Here is a 13,363-nt window from a genome sequence, read left to right as displayed (position 1 = left end):
CTAAACCCCTAGTGGGTACTTGGGTATTTGTGAACCCTAGGATGTATTCGTTTCATTGAATCTCTTTATTATACTTTCAATTAATTGATGTTTATTGTGAGTTCCAACCTTGAATGCTTGATTGTATGAACATTTCCCCTAAAGAGTGACACTAGGGATTGAGAGTTCTTGTTGGTAACCTTGTGAGTGAGTGACACACAACGAGTGTTAGACAAAGCTAGGTTGGAGAGGGTTGAGAGGGTAAGTCGAGAGTGCAGAGGGCGTCCCCTTTCTCCTCCGACGTGATAGATTCTACCTCCATTACTCGCGTTCTTTGCGGCCATGATAGAGTGAATGGTCTAAGCGATGACCCTCCGCTGGGGCTTAGTTGCGAGTGCAACGGAGTGAAGCGTTGAGGTGATCTTAGTATCTAGGGCTTAATCGTGGTTAGGGACCTTCCACCTGGACCAAAGGGTTAGGTCTATATTTAGGAAAAGATTTATCACATGGAATCCCTAGAGCTCATTCCAACTCTATGCGAGTGTGAGGTGTTGAGATTGTTAGATTTCTTCTCCGGGACATGTATGGAGTTAGGCATAGTTGACCTTAGATTTGGGACTATGTAATGAAAGGATTTCCACGACTCACTATTGCATTGATTAGGAAGCATAATAGTGGGTTCTTGCACTTGAAGCGATCGTCCCTAGGCGGAGCATTATCCGAGTACCCCATCTTTGTCGATTGCCTTACCTTCTTCTTTTACTTGGGCTCTCTTACTTGTTGCTTTTACCTTTGAGAATTGAATCATTGTCACACTTATCACTATTGATCTTTCACATAGCTAAGAAGCAAATTAAGTGTTTTTATTCCCTACTCCCTGTGGATTCGATACCCGCTCATCCGGGATTATTACTTCGACAGACCCATACACTTGCGGGATATACGCAAGGGGACCTTATCAAGTTTTTGGCGTCGTTGCCATGGAGTAGACGTTTAGAGATACTTTGCACTTTGTTTTCTTAGCTATTTCAGCATACATTCTATTTCATATCTTCTTATTCTATCATCATTCGGATTTCTTTTTCTTTCTTTTTGGGTGCAGCTCCAGGTTATGACCCGAGGGAATCCCTCAATATTGGTTGAAGGAGATCCTGAGCTTGAACGTACACTTAGTAGGAAAAGGAAAGAGCTTATGCAAGAACAGTCTAGTCTAGCTGATTTGGAAGCGGAAGAGTCTGAAAACATGGCAGAACAGAATGAGCAACAACGAACATTATCCAACTATGCCAGACCTTCAGTGTTGGGGACACAATCGAGTATTGTGCGTCCTCCTATTATAGCTCAGAACTTTGAGTTGAAGCCGGCATTCATCCACATGTTGCAGCAATCCGCACAGTTCAACGGTTTGGCTGATGAGGATCCAAACAGTCATATAGAGAGTTTTCTCGAGGTGTGTGATATGCTGAAGATAAACGGAGTGACGGATGATGCCATCAAGTTGAGAGCCTTCCCATTTTCCCTAAAGGTTAGAGCGAAGCAGTGGCTACACTCATTACCTAGAGCATCGATCACCACATGGAAGGAGATGGTAGAAGCTTTTCTTGCCCGTTATTTCCCTCCCGAAAAATCTGCAAAGCTTAGGAATGAGATCTCATCCTTTGTTCAGTTGGAATTGGAGTCTCTATTCGAGACATGGGAAAGGTTCAAGGAGCTCTTGAGAAATTGCCCGCAACACGGATTCCCGGAGTGGATGATTGTTCAGATCTTTTATAATGGTTTGAACCTGAGTACAAGGCAACTCTTGGATGTGGCAGCAGGAGGTACCTTAGGTAGCAAGACCCCCGATGAGGCCCGTCAATTGATTGGAGAAATGGGGTTAAACAGCTACCAATGGAATGCTAGGGAGAAGAAGAAAGTGGCCGGCCTCCATGAGATAGATACGGTAACTTCATTGGCGGCTCAAGTGGAGAGTTTGAGTAAAAAGTTAGATCTTCTAACTTCAAATAGAGTGGCGGCCATGTCTAATTACAACGGGTGTGGGGGAGGACATGCTCCCTCCGATTGCCCAATCTCTATTGGTGATGTTTCTTCGGTGGAGGACGTTGATTTTGTAGGTAATGGCATGAGACCTCAAGGAAACCCATATAGCAATACCTACAATTCAGATTGGAATAATCATCCCAATTTCTCATGGAGTAATCAAGGTCCACAAAAGGCCATGGGGCCACCGGGTTTCCAACAACAACAACAAGCCCCTCAGGTGGAAAACAGAGTCTCAGGTTTGGAAACCCGAATGACTGACTTGGAGAAGTACTTGGCTAGATTTGTGCAATCTACAAATACAAGGTTTGAATCAGCCAAGGCCACACTTCGCAACCACACCGCCTCTTTGCATAACCTTGAAAATCAGGTGGGGCAAATTGCGAAGTCTCTCTCTGAAAGGCCACATGGAGGCTTGCCGAGCAATACAGAGACTAACCCTAGAGAGCATGTAAAGGCGATCACTTTGAGAAGTGGTCGTGAGGTTGAAGGTAGGCTTCCGAGTGAGAAGCCAAAAGAACACGCACCCGAGGTTACAGAGGTAGAAGAGGGGACGACCAAAGAGAAAGAGGTGGCACCCCCACCTTTCAAGCCAAGAATCCCTTATCCCTCTAGATTGAAAAATGACCAAGGGGATGAATAGTATAAGAAGTTCCTGAGTTTGTTCAAACAACTCCACATCAATATTCCCTTTGTTGAGGCATTGGCCCAAATGCCTAAGTATGCGAAGTTCTTGAAAGACTTGTTAACTAATAAGAGGAAGTTGGAGGAGAGTGCTTCAGTGATTCTAGATGCTTCATGCTCGGCGGTGTTGCAAAAGAACATGCAGAAAAAGAAAAAAAGACCCGGGAAGCTTCATCATTCCGTGTAATATTGGCAATTTAGGTGAGGAAATGGCATTGGCGGACTCAGGGGCTAGCATCAACGTCATGCCATACACTTTCTTTCAAAAGCTAGGCTTGGGCGAGCCTAGGCCAACTCGGATGACTTTGCAACTAGCGGACCGAACAGTGCGACATCCGAGAGGCATCATTGAAGACGTGCTTGTCAAGGTGGACAAGTACATTTTTCCGGTTGACTTTGTAGTGCTAGATGTCGATGAGGATGCGGATGTACCCTTGATACTTGGGAGACCATTCTTGCGGACTACTAAAGCATTGATTGACATGGACGGCGGAGAGCTCACATTGAGAGTTTGAGATGACAAACTCACATACCGCCTTGCTGAAGCCATGCGGCATTCTCTTGATTTTGATGATACTTTATATTTTCTAGACACTACTGATGAGATTGTTGATGAATACATGTAGGAGATGTTCAATCCATATCCGTATGAAGGTTTGTTAGACCAAGAGGACGATTATGAAGAAGTAATGATGCTTTGTTCAACAGAAGAAGTGCCATCTACCCCGGGGATCTTGAAGAAAGTGCTCTGAAAAATGAAGAGGGCTAGGAGACGCCACCGGAAACAGTCCAAGGCTGTTGGAGATGTACGTAAACCGAAGAAGTTGGACGAATCATTGTTAGGTGGTTCGAAGCCCGATAATTCACCTTCTACCCTCAAGAGACTTTGCACATCATGATTTCAAGCCATGGGTAAGAGGGCAACTTTCATTCATGAACCCTCGTGAGGTAAGACAAGGTATGTAAAGCTTAGTGACAAGGTCCCCTTGCGTATATCCCGCAAATGCACGGGTTTGTCGAAGTAATAATCCCGGGTGAGCGGGGTCGAATCCACAGGGAGTAGGGAGTAAAGACACTTAATTCGATTCTTAGCTATCTGGAGTATCAACAATGATAAGTGCGATAATAATTCAATTCTCAACAATTAAAAGCAACAAGTAAGAGAGCAAAAGTAAGGAGGAGGCAATGTAATCGATAAAGATGGGGTACTCGGATGATGCTTCACCTTGGAAAATCGCTTCAAGTGCAAGAACTCTCTATTATGCTTCCTAAACAATGCAATGGTGAGTCGTGAAAATCCTTACATACATAGTCCCAAATCTAAGGTCAACTATGCCTAACTCTATTCATGTCCCGGAGGAGAGATTAAATGACCTCTCAACCTCACACTCGAATAAAGTTACAATGAGCTCTAGAGATTCTAAGTGATAAATCACTTCCTAATTATAGACCTAACCCTTTGGTCCAGGCGTAAGGTCCCTAGCCACAATTAAGCCCTAGATACTAAGATCCCCTCAATGCTTCACTCCATTGCACGCGCAACTAGGCCCCAACGGAGGTTCATCCCTTAGACCATTCACTCTATTATGGCCGCAAAAAACTCAAGGAACGGAGGTAGAATCTATCACGTCGGAGGGGAAAGGGGACGCCTCTGCACTCTCGACTCACCCTCTCAACCCTCTCGCAACTCTAGCTTTGTCTAGCGCTCGTGGTGTGTCACTCACTCACGAGATTACCAACAAGAACTCTCAACCCTAGTGTCACTCTAGGGGAAATGTTCATACAATCAAGCATTCAAGGTTGGAACTCACAATGAACATCAATTTATTGAAAGCATAATAAAGAAGTTCAATGAAACGAATACATCCTAGGGTTCACAATCACCCAAGTACCCACTAGGGGTTTAGCTCTCCATGGAGCTAAGTATAATCAAAGAAATTGAATGCAAAAGCAATGAATCTATAAAGAAACCCCTCGATGGTCGTGTCGATGGTCTTGCGGAGAGTCCTCTACTCGTCGTCCAAGGATTCCCTCATCCGTTATAGGATACGCCCGATGGAAGCTCCCCTACCAACCTTCTTCCTCGGGGAATGACGATGTCGAGCCATAGAACCTCTCCAAAACCCTAGCCAATACCCCTCAAAACCCCTAGCCGAAGCCCTCCTCGAAGTTGGGGAAAAGATGGAGAAAAGAATGCCAAAATCGGGTCCTGAATCGACTTTTAAATAGGGTGGAATCGGGCGACTACACGGGTGGACTTTACACGCGCCCGTGTGGAATTTCCACACGGTCGTGGATAATTTCCACACGCCCGTGTGGATTCTCTGTTTCTACGATTTTCGGCCGGCTGTAACTACGATTTCCACAGTGATTTGCTACAGTAATCTGCTACAATACTCTGCCAGAAATACTCCCGAATTCCATACTTTCATTGGGGTAATGCAAACGGGCACACATTCACGTTGTGGATCACTTGCTTCTTCAATGGTGTACACGTTGGTGGAGCTCTTGTTCTATGTGCATAAGTTAGAATGCTCGAATGTGACTACCTTTGTGCCCCTCCAAATGGATGTGCCCACTCGAATACGAGGAGGTTGGCACAAACTCTAGCATCTCACACCTGACCTATGTCTTCGCGTTGGAACCTTAGCAAGATTTCCTCCAAAATTGGTGCATTATGATCCACATTGGCCTATTTCCTTCATACTCGGCCTGACAACCCTACCCGAATAAAAATAACATAAAAACAAACATATTAGTATAAAAACCCTAGGAAAGTGATGCTCAACATAAGGAAATAATGCTCGCATTCATATCGCACTAAGCACTTATCACTTAGTGATGGTAAACAAGCGCTTCTTGGAAGGCAACCCAAGTGTTTACTGTTTTTTATTTTCTAGTTTAGTTTGTTTGCATGAATAAATTGTTAAGTGTTGGTGTCTTGATTTTTAGATGCTTGTGCTGAGATTTCGTCTATGAACTTTGAATATTAATCGTGTGTTTTTCATGTGGAATTGGTGAAGTTATGTCGTTTGAGCTTTTATTCCATGTTTTTTTCATTGGTAAAACTTGCATACTAAAGTGTGCTCTAAGTGTGTGAACATGTTCAAAAGTTTTTCGCAGAGCTGCGGTGTTTTTCTACGACATCCGGTGAAGACACACTCGGCATGTGGAATTTCCGCACGCCCATGGATTTGTATTGCGAGCTCATCCAGAGAAAGCACAGGGGCATGCGGCTGCCCCTGTGAACGACCATGGGACTGTCACACGCTCGTGGGTAATTTCCGCACGGGCATGTGAATTCCTGTAGAGTTGGGCAGATTATCCCGAGAGCACACAGGGGCGTGGACTCGCCCCTGTGGGCTACCTTTTTATGAAAAACTGCACGGCGTGGGTAATTTCCACACGCCTGCATGCGAAACTCTGCAGAGGAGTTTTCTCCATCCCGAGAAGACACAGGGGCGTGTGGCTGCCCCTGTGAGTTGGGCATGTGAATGTCCATGCCCGTGAGGAATTTCCGCACCGGCACGTAGAAAACCTGGTATTTTCCTCTAATGTCCAGAGAAGCTACAGGCATGGCGTCGGGTGCCCTCATGGTCGGGCGACGGGCGTGGGTATTTTCCGTGACGCCCGATGTGAGATCGTCGAGTCGATGAGAGTTTTTCCCGAGGCGCCTGTGGGCATGCACACCCTGTGGAAGCTCTCCTGTGGACTCACGGGCATGGGTAATTTCTGCACTGCCCGTGGTTGCATGTAATTCAAGAGACGCGATTTTTCCTTATAAACCTTGTGATCCGTCTCATTCTTCATCTCAAGTCGCCGAAAACTACTTTCGATCATCTTCTCGACTCGCTCATCGTCGTTTTTGGAGGATTTTGCTTCACATATTGTACCGATTTTCAAGAGTTTCCACTTTCATTTCTTCGGTAACCTTTTTATCCTCTTTTCTTCGCCAACTCTTGTTTTTCGCAGATTAAATATCTTTGATTGCGAATTTTCATTTTTACAATGCATGGTGTATGTTTAGAAAGCGCTCTAGACGCCAGCTTTTAAGTTGAATTCTTGAGAATTGTTGTGCACCCGTGCGGTGTTTTTTCACGCCGTCTGATCCACACGCGTGGGTAATTTTGCACAAGCCCGTGGAATTCCGCAGAGATAGTGCTTTTGAGCTTCTTTTAATCGTTTTCTACTACGGATATGGCACCTCGCGTGAAGAAGAATGAAGTAAAACCGCCTCGATAATCACCCCACCCGAGCCAATACACATGGAATTCTCAAATCCCAAGCATCAAGTTCGATTTGAGAGACTTTTAGCACTTGGTTTTGGTCAAACTTGTTTCGCGAATTTGCAAGCGCTGAGAGATATTCAGCGGGGTGACGAGCTAGCTAATGAGATTGACAAGATGCTAGCAGAGGGAAGTCGGAGGAGGTTATCGATCGATTAGTAAGCTGACTCATCGCACATGGCACGCTGAGGTTTTTAGCGCCTTTTGAGTTTCAACTGATGCATGGGAGATTTGACACTATAGAGGCTATACGCTTTCGGCATTCGGACATCCATTTTCCATAAGTGTCACTGAAGTTTTCGATTCAGATGGGCTCTGCACTTTACGTCACATATGCAGTGCACAGTGAGTATGGACGCTATCTCGGATTTTTCCAAAGATCGAAATGACTCCACATCATGCGTATAGGATTCTGCGTGGACATGGGGAGTATGAATCGGGATGTCAGAGGCCACTAGCCTATCCCGATTGAGCTACGTGTATTTGCACGCCGGTTATCGGAAGGTCGTGTCGTCGAGCCGAGCAACACAGCCGCCTCGACTGTAGCAGGATTTGTTCTTTTTATACTCCATGGCCCGCGATGTGCCGATTCACTTGGGGTATATTAGAGAATATTCCGAGGCACCACGATAGTCCTGGTGAGAGTGGGTTTTATTATTTGTCGCCCTACATCACCAGAGCTCGCCTTAGGAATGGGTTTGGGGGATGATTTATGTTGTGTTGAGAGAACGATCAGCTCTACTCCTCTATGCGCTTTGAGACGTATCGTGATGATGGGGTTGGTACTGGAGATGTGGGGCTGTGGGTCTATATTATTGCCACCAACACTCCGAGACCGCCAGAGTGGAGGAGATATTATGGAGGATTCCCAATGATTCCTGTAATTCCCCCCAAAAGACAGTGGTCCCTCGAGCTTATGACCATATTGAGAGGCTTGAGAGTGTTGTGAGAGAGATTCGGACCGAGATAGCGGAGTTCATGCTATACAATCAACTAAGTATATAGATCTTTTGGGTCTGCTTCGACTTTCTACGAGATCTATTGAGATCCGTAACCTCAAAGATCTCCTCGCACCCCCATCCTCTATACTCAAAGACCGGTCGACCCACCATATGCCTTCACCAGACAGCTAGTCGGAACCCTAGCGACATCGATACTCTGACTTTACTTTCACTTTTTCTTTATGCACTTTTATTTTTTTAGACTTGTTCACTGTAGCAAAGATTCTCCTTCCGAGTTTATTTTCATTTTGCATATCGAGTTGTATTCATTGTCTATCTTTTATATATACTCGAGTTATTTTGTTTTCATTGAGCTTCACTGAACCCATTCATGTATGCGCAAGCGGATGGTCTTGTCATCATGGGGAATTGAGACTTAGAAACATGGGCACGGCCAAGATGCTTTAGGCACTTGGCCGCTGTGAGCTTCACAACCCCGTCTGAACACTACTCCCATGGAATTAGCTTCATCAAACACAACACTAGGGAGTCGGGGAGTATTGTTTTGATTGCTTCTCCCACATCTCGCTTTTGAGTGAGTTGCATGTGTACATCGAGGGACAATGTACAACTTAAGTGTGGGGGAGTTTCATAGTGCACACATCCTTTTTATTATTCTTGATTGATATACATGCTCACATAGCCAATGTCGGTTCACCTTAGTTACAATGATTGTATTCTTGAGTTTACTGAGAAAATTTTAACATTGAATGTTTTCATGCTCTAGTTCTTTCTAGAATTTCTAGGAATTTTTACCCGATTTACACTCAGTGCACTACTCACTCTTTAAACTCTATTGGAAACTCATGTTCGATGTTAAAGGGACTAGTTATAGTTGTTTCTTGTGTTAAATTCTGAAAAAAAAATAAAATAAAAAAATAGTTTTATTGTTTATTTGTACTTGTTGTGTGGAAAGAGCTACCACCTATGAAGTATGAAGCTACCTCATAAATCGGATACTAGCTATGCCCTAATGAGGAAAAGAGCTATCTCATAGGATGAGTGAAAGCTACAACTCCGGTAGAAAGGGCTACCACCTCGAATGTGTGAAAGCCACCTAGCGGCGCTTGGAAAGGGCTACCTTAGAGGATGTGTGAAGCTACTACCATCTTTGAAATTGTTGTCACTTTTGTAGATAAATAAGTCCCTTGTACTTAAAAACTTTGAGGTACACCTTGGGTTGTTTTTGAGTGAGTTCACTACACATACACGAAATTTGGGTTTGTTGTCCTTTTGATTCAAGTTTTTATCTAGAGCATTGATCGTGATTTAGTGTTGAAATTTTCCTTAATTGTAGAATACTTTCAGTTGTACACCTGTGAACCTAAGGCCAAATCCACTTCCAGATATTTCCTTCATCTACTGCGAATGTTTAATTTTTGCTTGAGGACAAGCAAGAGCTTAAGTCTGAGTTTGAGAAGTAGCTTGTGCGATATGAATCGCAGTCGCTTTATTCATATGTTGAGCATTACTTTTCTCGGTTTTTACACTAATATGTGTGTTTTTATATTACTGTCGTGCAGGGTCTGTGAGGCCGAGTATGAAGGAAAAGAGAAGCCAATGTGGAGCACAATACACCGATTTTGGAGGAAATCTTGCTAAGGTTCAAACGAAGACATAGGTCGTGGTGTGAGATGTTAGAGTATGTGCCAACCTCCTCATATTCTAGTTGGCACATCCATTTAGAGGGGCACAAGGGCGAGTCACACTCGAGCATTCCGACTTATGCACATAGAACAAGAGCTCCACCAACTTGTTTATCATTGAGAGTAAGTGAATCCTGACCAACACGAACATGTGCCCATTTGCTGTTACCGATGAAAGCACGTCTAGCTTCCATCAGAGATCACTGTGGCAGACATCTATAGCAAAGTCAGCAGACAGATCGCAGGACGGTCCCTTGTACAATATCTAAGTGCAACGGGTTTGGCCGGTAATCACGGGTGAGGCGGGTGTCGGATCCACAGCGGGAGTGAGCGAATAAAACGTCTCCTCTCTCCTCGCTCCTCTCTCTCTCCTCGCTCCTCATCTTACAAGCTATGTAAAAGATCAATGATATTATGAGTGTGACAATGATTCGATTCTCAGCGATAAAAAGCAACAAGTAAGAGAGCAAAAAAGTAAAGAAGGGGTAGAGGTAATCGATAAAGATGGGGTGCCGACATGATGCTCCACCTAGGATAATTGTTTCCAAGTGGAAGAACCTCTATTATGCTTCCTAATCAAGTGCAATGGTGAGTGGTGAAATCCTTAATTACATAGTCCCAAAATCTAAGGTCAACTATGCCTAACTCTGCTACATGTCTCGCACTCTCATGAGGTTGCAATGAGCTCTAGGGATTCGTAAGTGATAACTCTCTTCCTAATTATAGAGCCTAACCCTTTGGTCCAGGTGGAAGGTCTCTAACCACAGTTGAGCCCTAGATACTAAGATCACCTCAACGCTTCACTTACGTTGCATGCGCAACTAAAACCCCTGAGCGGAAGTTCATCCCTTAGACCATTCACTCTATTATGGCGCAAAGAACTCGAGGAACAAAGGTGAATCTATCACGCCGGGAGGGAAGGGGGCGCTCCTGTCTCTCGACTCACCCTCTCAATCCTCTCCAACCTAGCTTTGTCTAACACTGCGTGGTGTGTACTCACTCCGAGTTACCAACAAGAACTCTCAGACCCCTAGTGTCACTCTAGAATTGTTCATACAATCAAGCATTCAAAGGTTAGAACTCACAATAAACAAAAATTTATTTGAAAGCATAATAAAAGAGATTCAAAGATACATCCTAGGGTTCACTAATACCCAGTACCCACTAAGGGTTTAGCTCTCCATGGAGCTAAAAGTACAATCAAAAGAAATAGAATGTAAAAGCAATGAATCCATAAAGAAACCCCCTCGATAGTCGTGTCAATGGCCTTGTGGAAACTCCTCTACTCGTCGTCCAAGGATTCCCTCTTCCGGTATAGGATACGCCTCGACGGAAGCTCCCCTACTGATAAGTGCTTGTGTGATATGAATGTGAAGCATTCTTTCCATACGTTGAGCATTACTTTTCTAAGGTTTTTACATTAATATGTGTGTTTTATGTTACTTTATGCGGTAGGGGTTGTCAGAACCAATTATGAAGGAAAGAAGCCAATGTGGATCACAATGCACCGATTTTGGAGGAAATCTTGCTCAGGTTCAAAGCGAAGATATAAGTCGGGGTGATAGATGCTAGAGTGTGTCAGAACCTCCCGTATTTGAGTTTGTACAACCATTTGGAAGGGCAAAAGGCAGTCACACTCAAGCATTCCGACTTATGCACATAGAACAAGATCTCCATCAACTTATCCATCATTGAAGAAGCAAAGCGATCCGGGATTATGCTCGACAAACCCGTGCACTTTGCAGGGATATCGCAAGAGGACCTTGTCACAATGTTGCCTACGATTGCTGCGCTATAATATCCACCTGTGAATAGCTTCCTAATTCTATACTTTCATCGGGAGTACGCATAGCGGGCATCACGTTCACGTCGTGGATCACTTGCTTCTTCATTGGTGTGTATCGTTGGTGGAGCTCTTATTCTTTGTGCATAAGTCGGAATGCTCGAAATGTGACCCGTGCCATGTGCTCCCTCCAAAGTGGATGTGCCCTACTAGCATCGAGGGAGGTAGGCACACTCTAGCATCTCACCCGACCTATGTCTTCGGCGTTTGAGTCTAGGGACTCCCTCCAAAAAATCGCGTATGTGCTCCACGTGGCTCTTTTCCTTCATACTCGGCCTCACAACCCTACCTGCACTGAGTAATGTAAAAACACACATAGTGTAAAAACCGTGAGAAAAAGTAATGCTCGACATAAGGAATAAAGCGCCAGCATTCATATCGCATAGCTACTTCTCAAACTCCCCAGGACTTAAGCTCTTGCTTGTCCTCAGCAAAAATTAAACATTCGATTGCATAGATGAAGGAAATATTGGAAGTGGTTGGCCTTAGGTTCACCAAGGTGTACAGCTAAAGTATTCTACAATTAAGGAAAATTTCAACACTAAATACGATCAATGCTCTAGCTAAAAACTTGAATCAAAAAGGACAACAAACCCAAATTTCGTGTATGTGTGTGAACTCACCCAAAACAACCCAAGGTGTACTCCTCAAAGTTTTAAGTGCAAGGGACTTATTTATCTACAAAAGTGACAACAATTTCAAAGATGGTAGTAGCTTACACATCCCTCTAAGGTAGCCCTTTCCAAAGCGGCCCTAAGGTGGCTTTCACACTTTCGAGGTGGTAGCTCTTTCTACCGGAGTGGTAGCTTTCACTCATCCCATGAGATAGCTCTTTCTCTCATTAGGGCACTAACTAGTATCCGACTTATGAGAGTAGCTTCATACTTCATAGGTGTTAGCTCTTTCCACCAACAAACGAAAAATAAACAATAAAAACTATTTTGTTCCTTCTTTTCATTTTTCATCATAGAATTTAGCACAAGAAAATAAACCTAACTAGTCCCTTTTAACATCGGGACATGAGTTTCCAATAGAGTTCAAAGAGTGAGTATTGCACTAAGAGTAAATCGGGCAAAAATTCCTAAAAATTTCAGCAAGAACTAGAGCATGAAAACATTCAATGTTAACAATTTTCCTAGACTTAAGAATACAATCATTGTAACTAAGGTGAACCATCATTTGCCTATGTGAGCATATATCAATCAAGAATAATAGAAAAGATATGCGCATTATGAAACTCCCCACTCCCCTTACACACTTAAGTTGTACATTGTCCTCAATGTACACATGCAAGCTCACTCAAAAATATATATATCATTCAAAAGCAAATGTGGGAGAAGCAATCAAAACAACTCCCTGACTCCTAGTGTTGCGTTTGATGAAGCTAATTCCATTGGAGTAGTGTTCCGAGCGGGTTGAGGAAGCTCACACGGCCAAGTGCCTCGACGACCTCGCCTGCGTGCCCATGACTAAGTCTCAATTCCCAAGAGAGACAAGACCATCACTGCACGCATACACGGGGGGTTCGAGTGAAGCACAATAAAGATAAAATAACTCGAGTGTATATAAAAGATGAAGCAATGAATACAACTCGATGATGCGAAAAATGAAAATAAACTCAAAAGGAGAATCCTTTCTGAGTGAACAAGTCTAAAAACAAGAAAAATCAAATAAAATGTAAGAAAGTAAAGGAGAAGTCAAGTGTCAGTGCTGCTCTCAGGATCCTGTGCTGCTGCTGCTACTGGAGACGATTCCACAGGGGCGTGTGAAAATCCACAAGACCGTGTGGATGCCCGATTCCAGCCCTATTTAAAGCCGATTTCAGCCCCGATTTCAGCATTCTCATCCTGGATTATTATCACAAACCCTGCACTGCGGATATAA

The 13,363-nt window shown here is 43.9% G+C and overlaps 1 non-coding gene across 1 annotated transcript; it reads right to left on the bottom strand.

Moving 5' to 3' along the window:
* Window positions 1-1,612: 1,612 nt before the first annotated feature.
* On the bottom strand, window positions 1,613-1,719 carry LOC120266279. The gene has a single exon (XR_005538120.1). It is a non-coding gene; the product is annotated as a small nucleolar RNA R71 (small nucleolar RNA).
* Window positions 1,720-13,363: the final 11,644 nt, after the last annotated feature.

This window comes from Dioscorea cayenensis, chromosome 7 (assembly GCF_009730915.1).
Source record: "Dioscorea cayenensis subsp. rotundata cultivar TDr96_F1 chromosome 7, TDr96_F1_v2_PseudoChromosome.rev07_lg8_w22 25.fasta, whole genome shotgun sequence".
NCBI classification, from domain to species: domain Eukaryota; kingdom Viridiplantae; phylum Streptophyta; class Magnoliopsida; order Dioscoreales; family Dioscoreaceae; genus Dioscorea; species Dioscorea cayenensis.
This window is presented reverse-complemented; position numbering and strand designations above follow the sequence as displayed.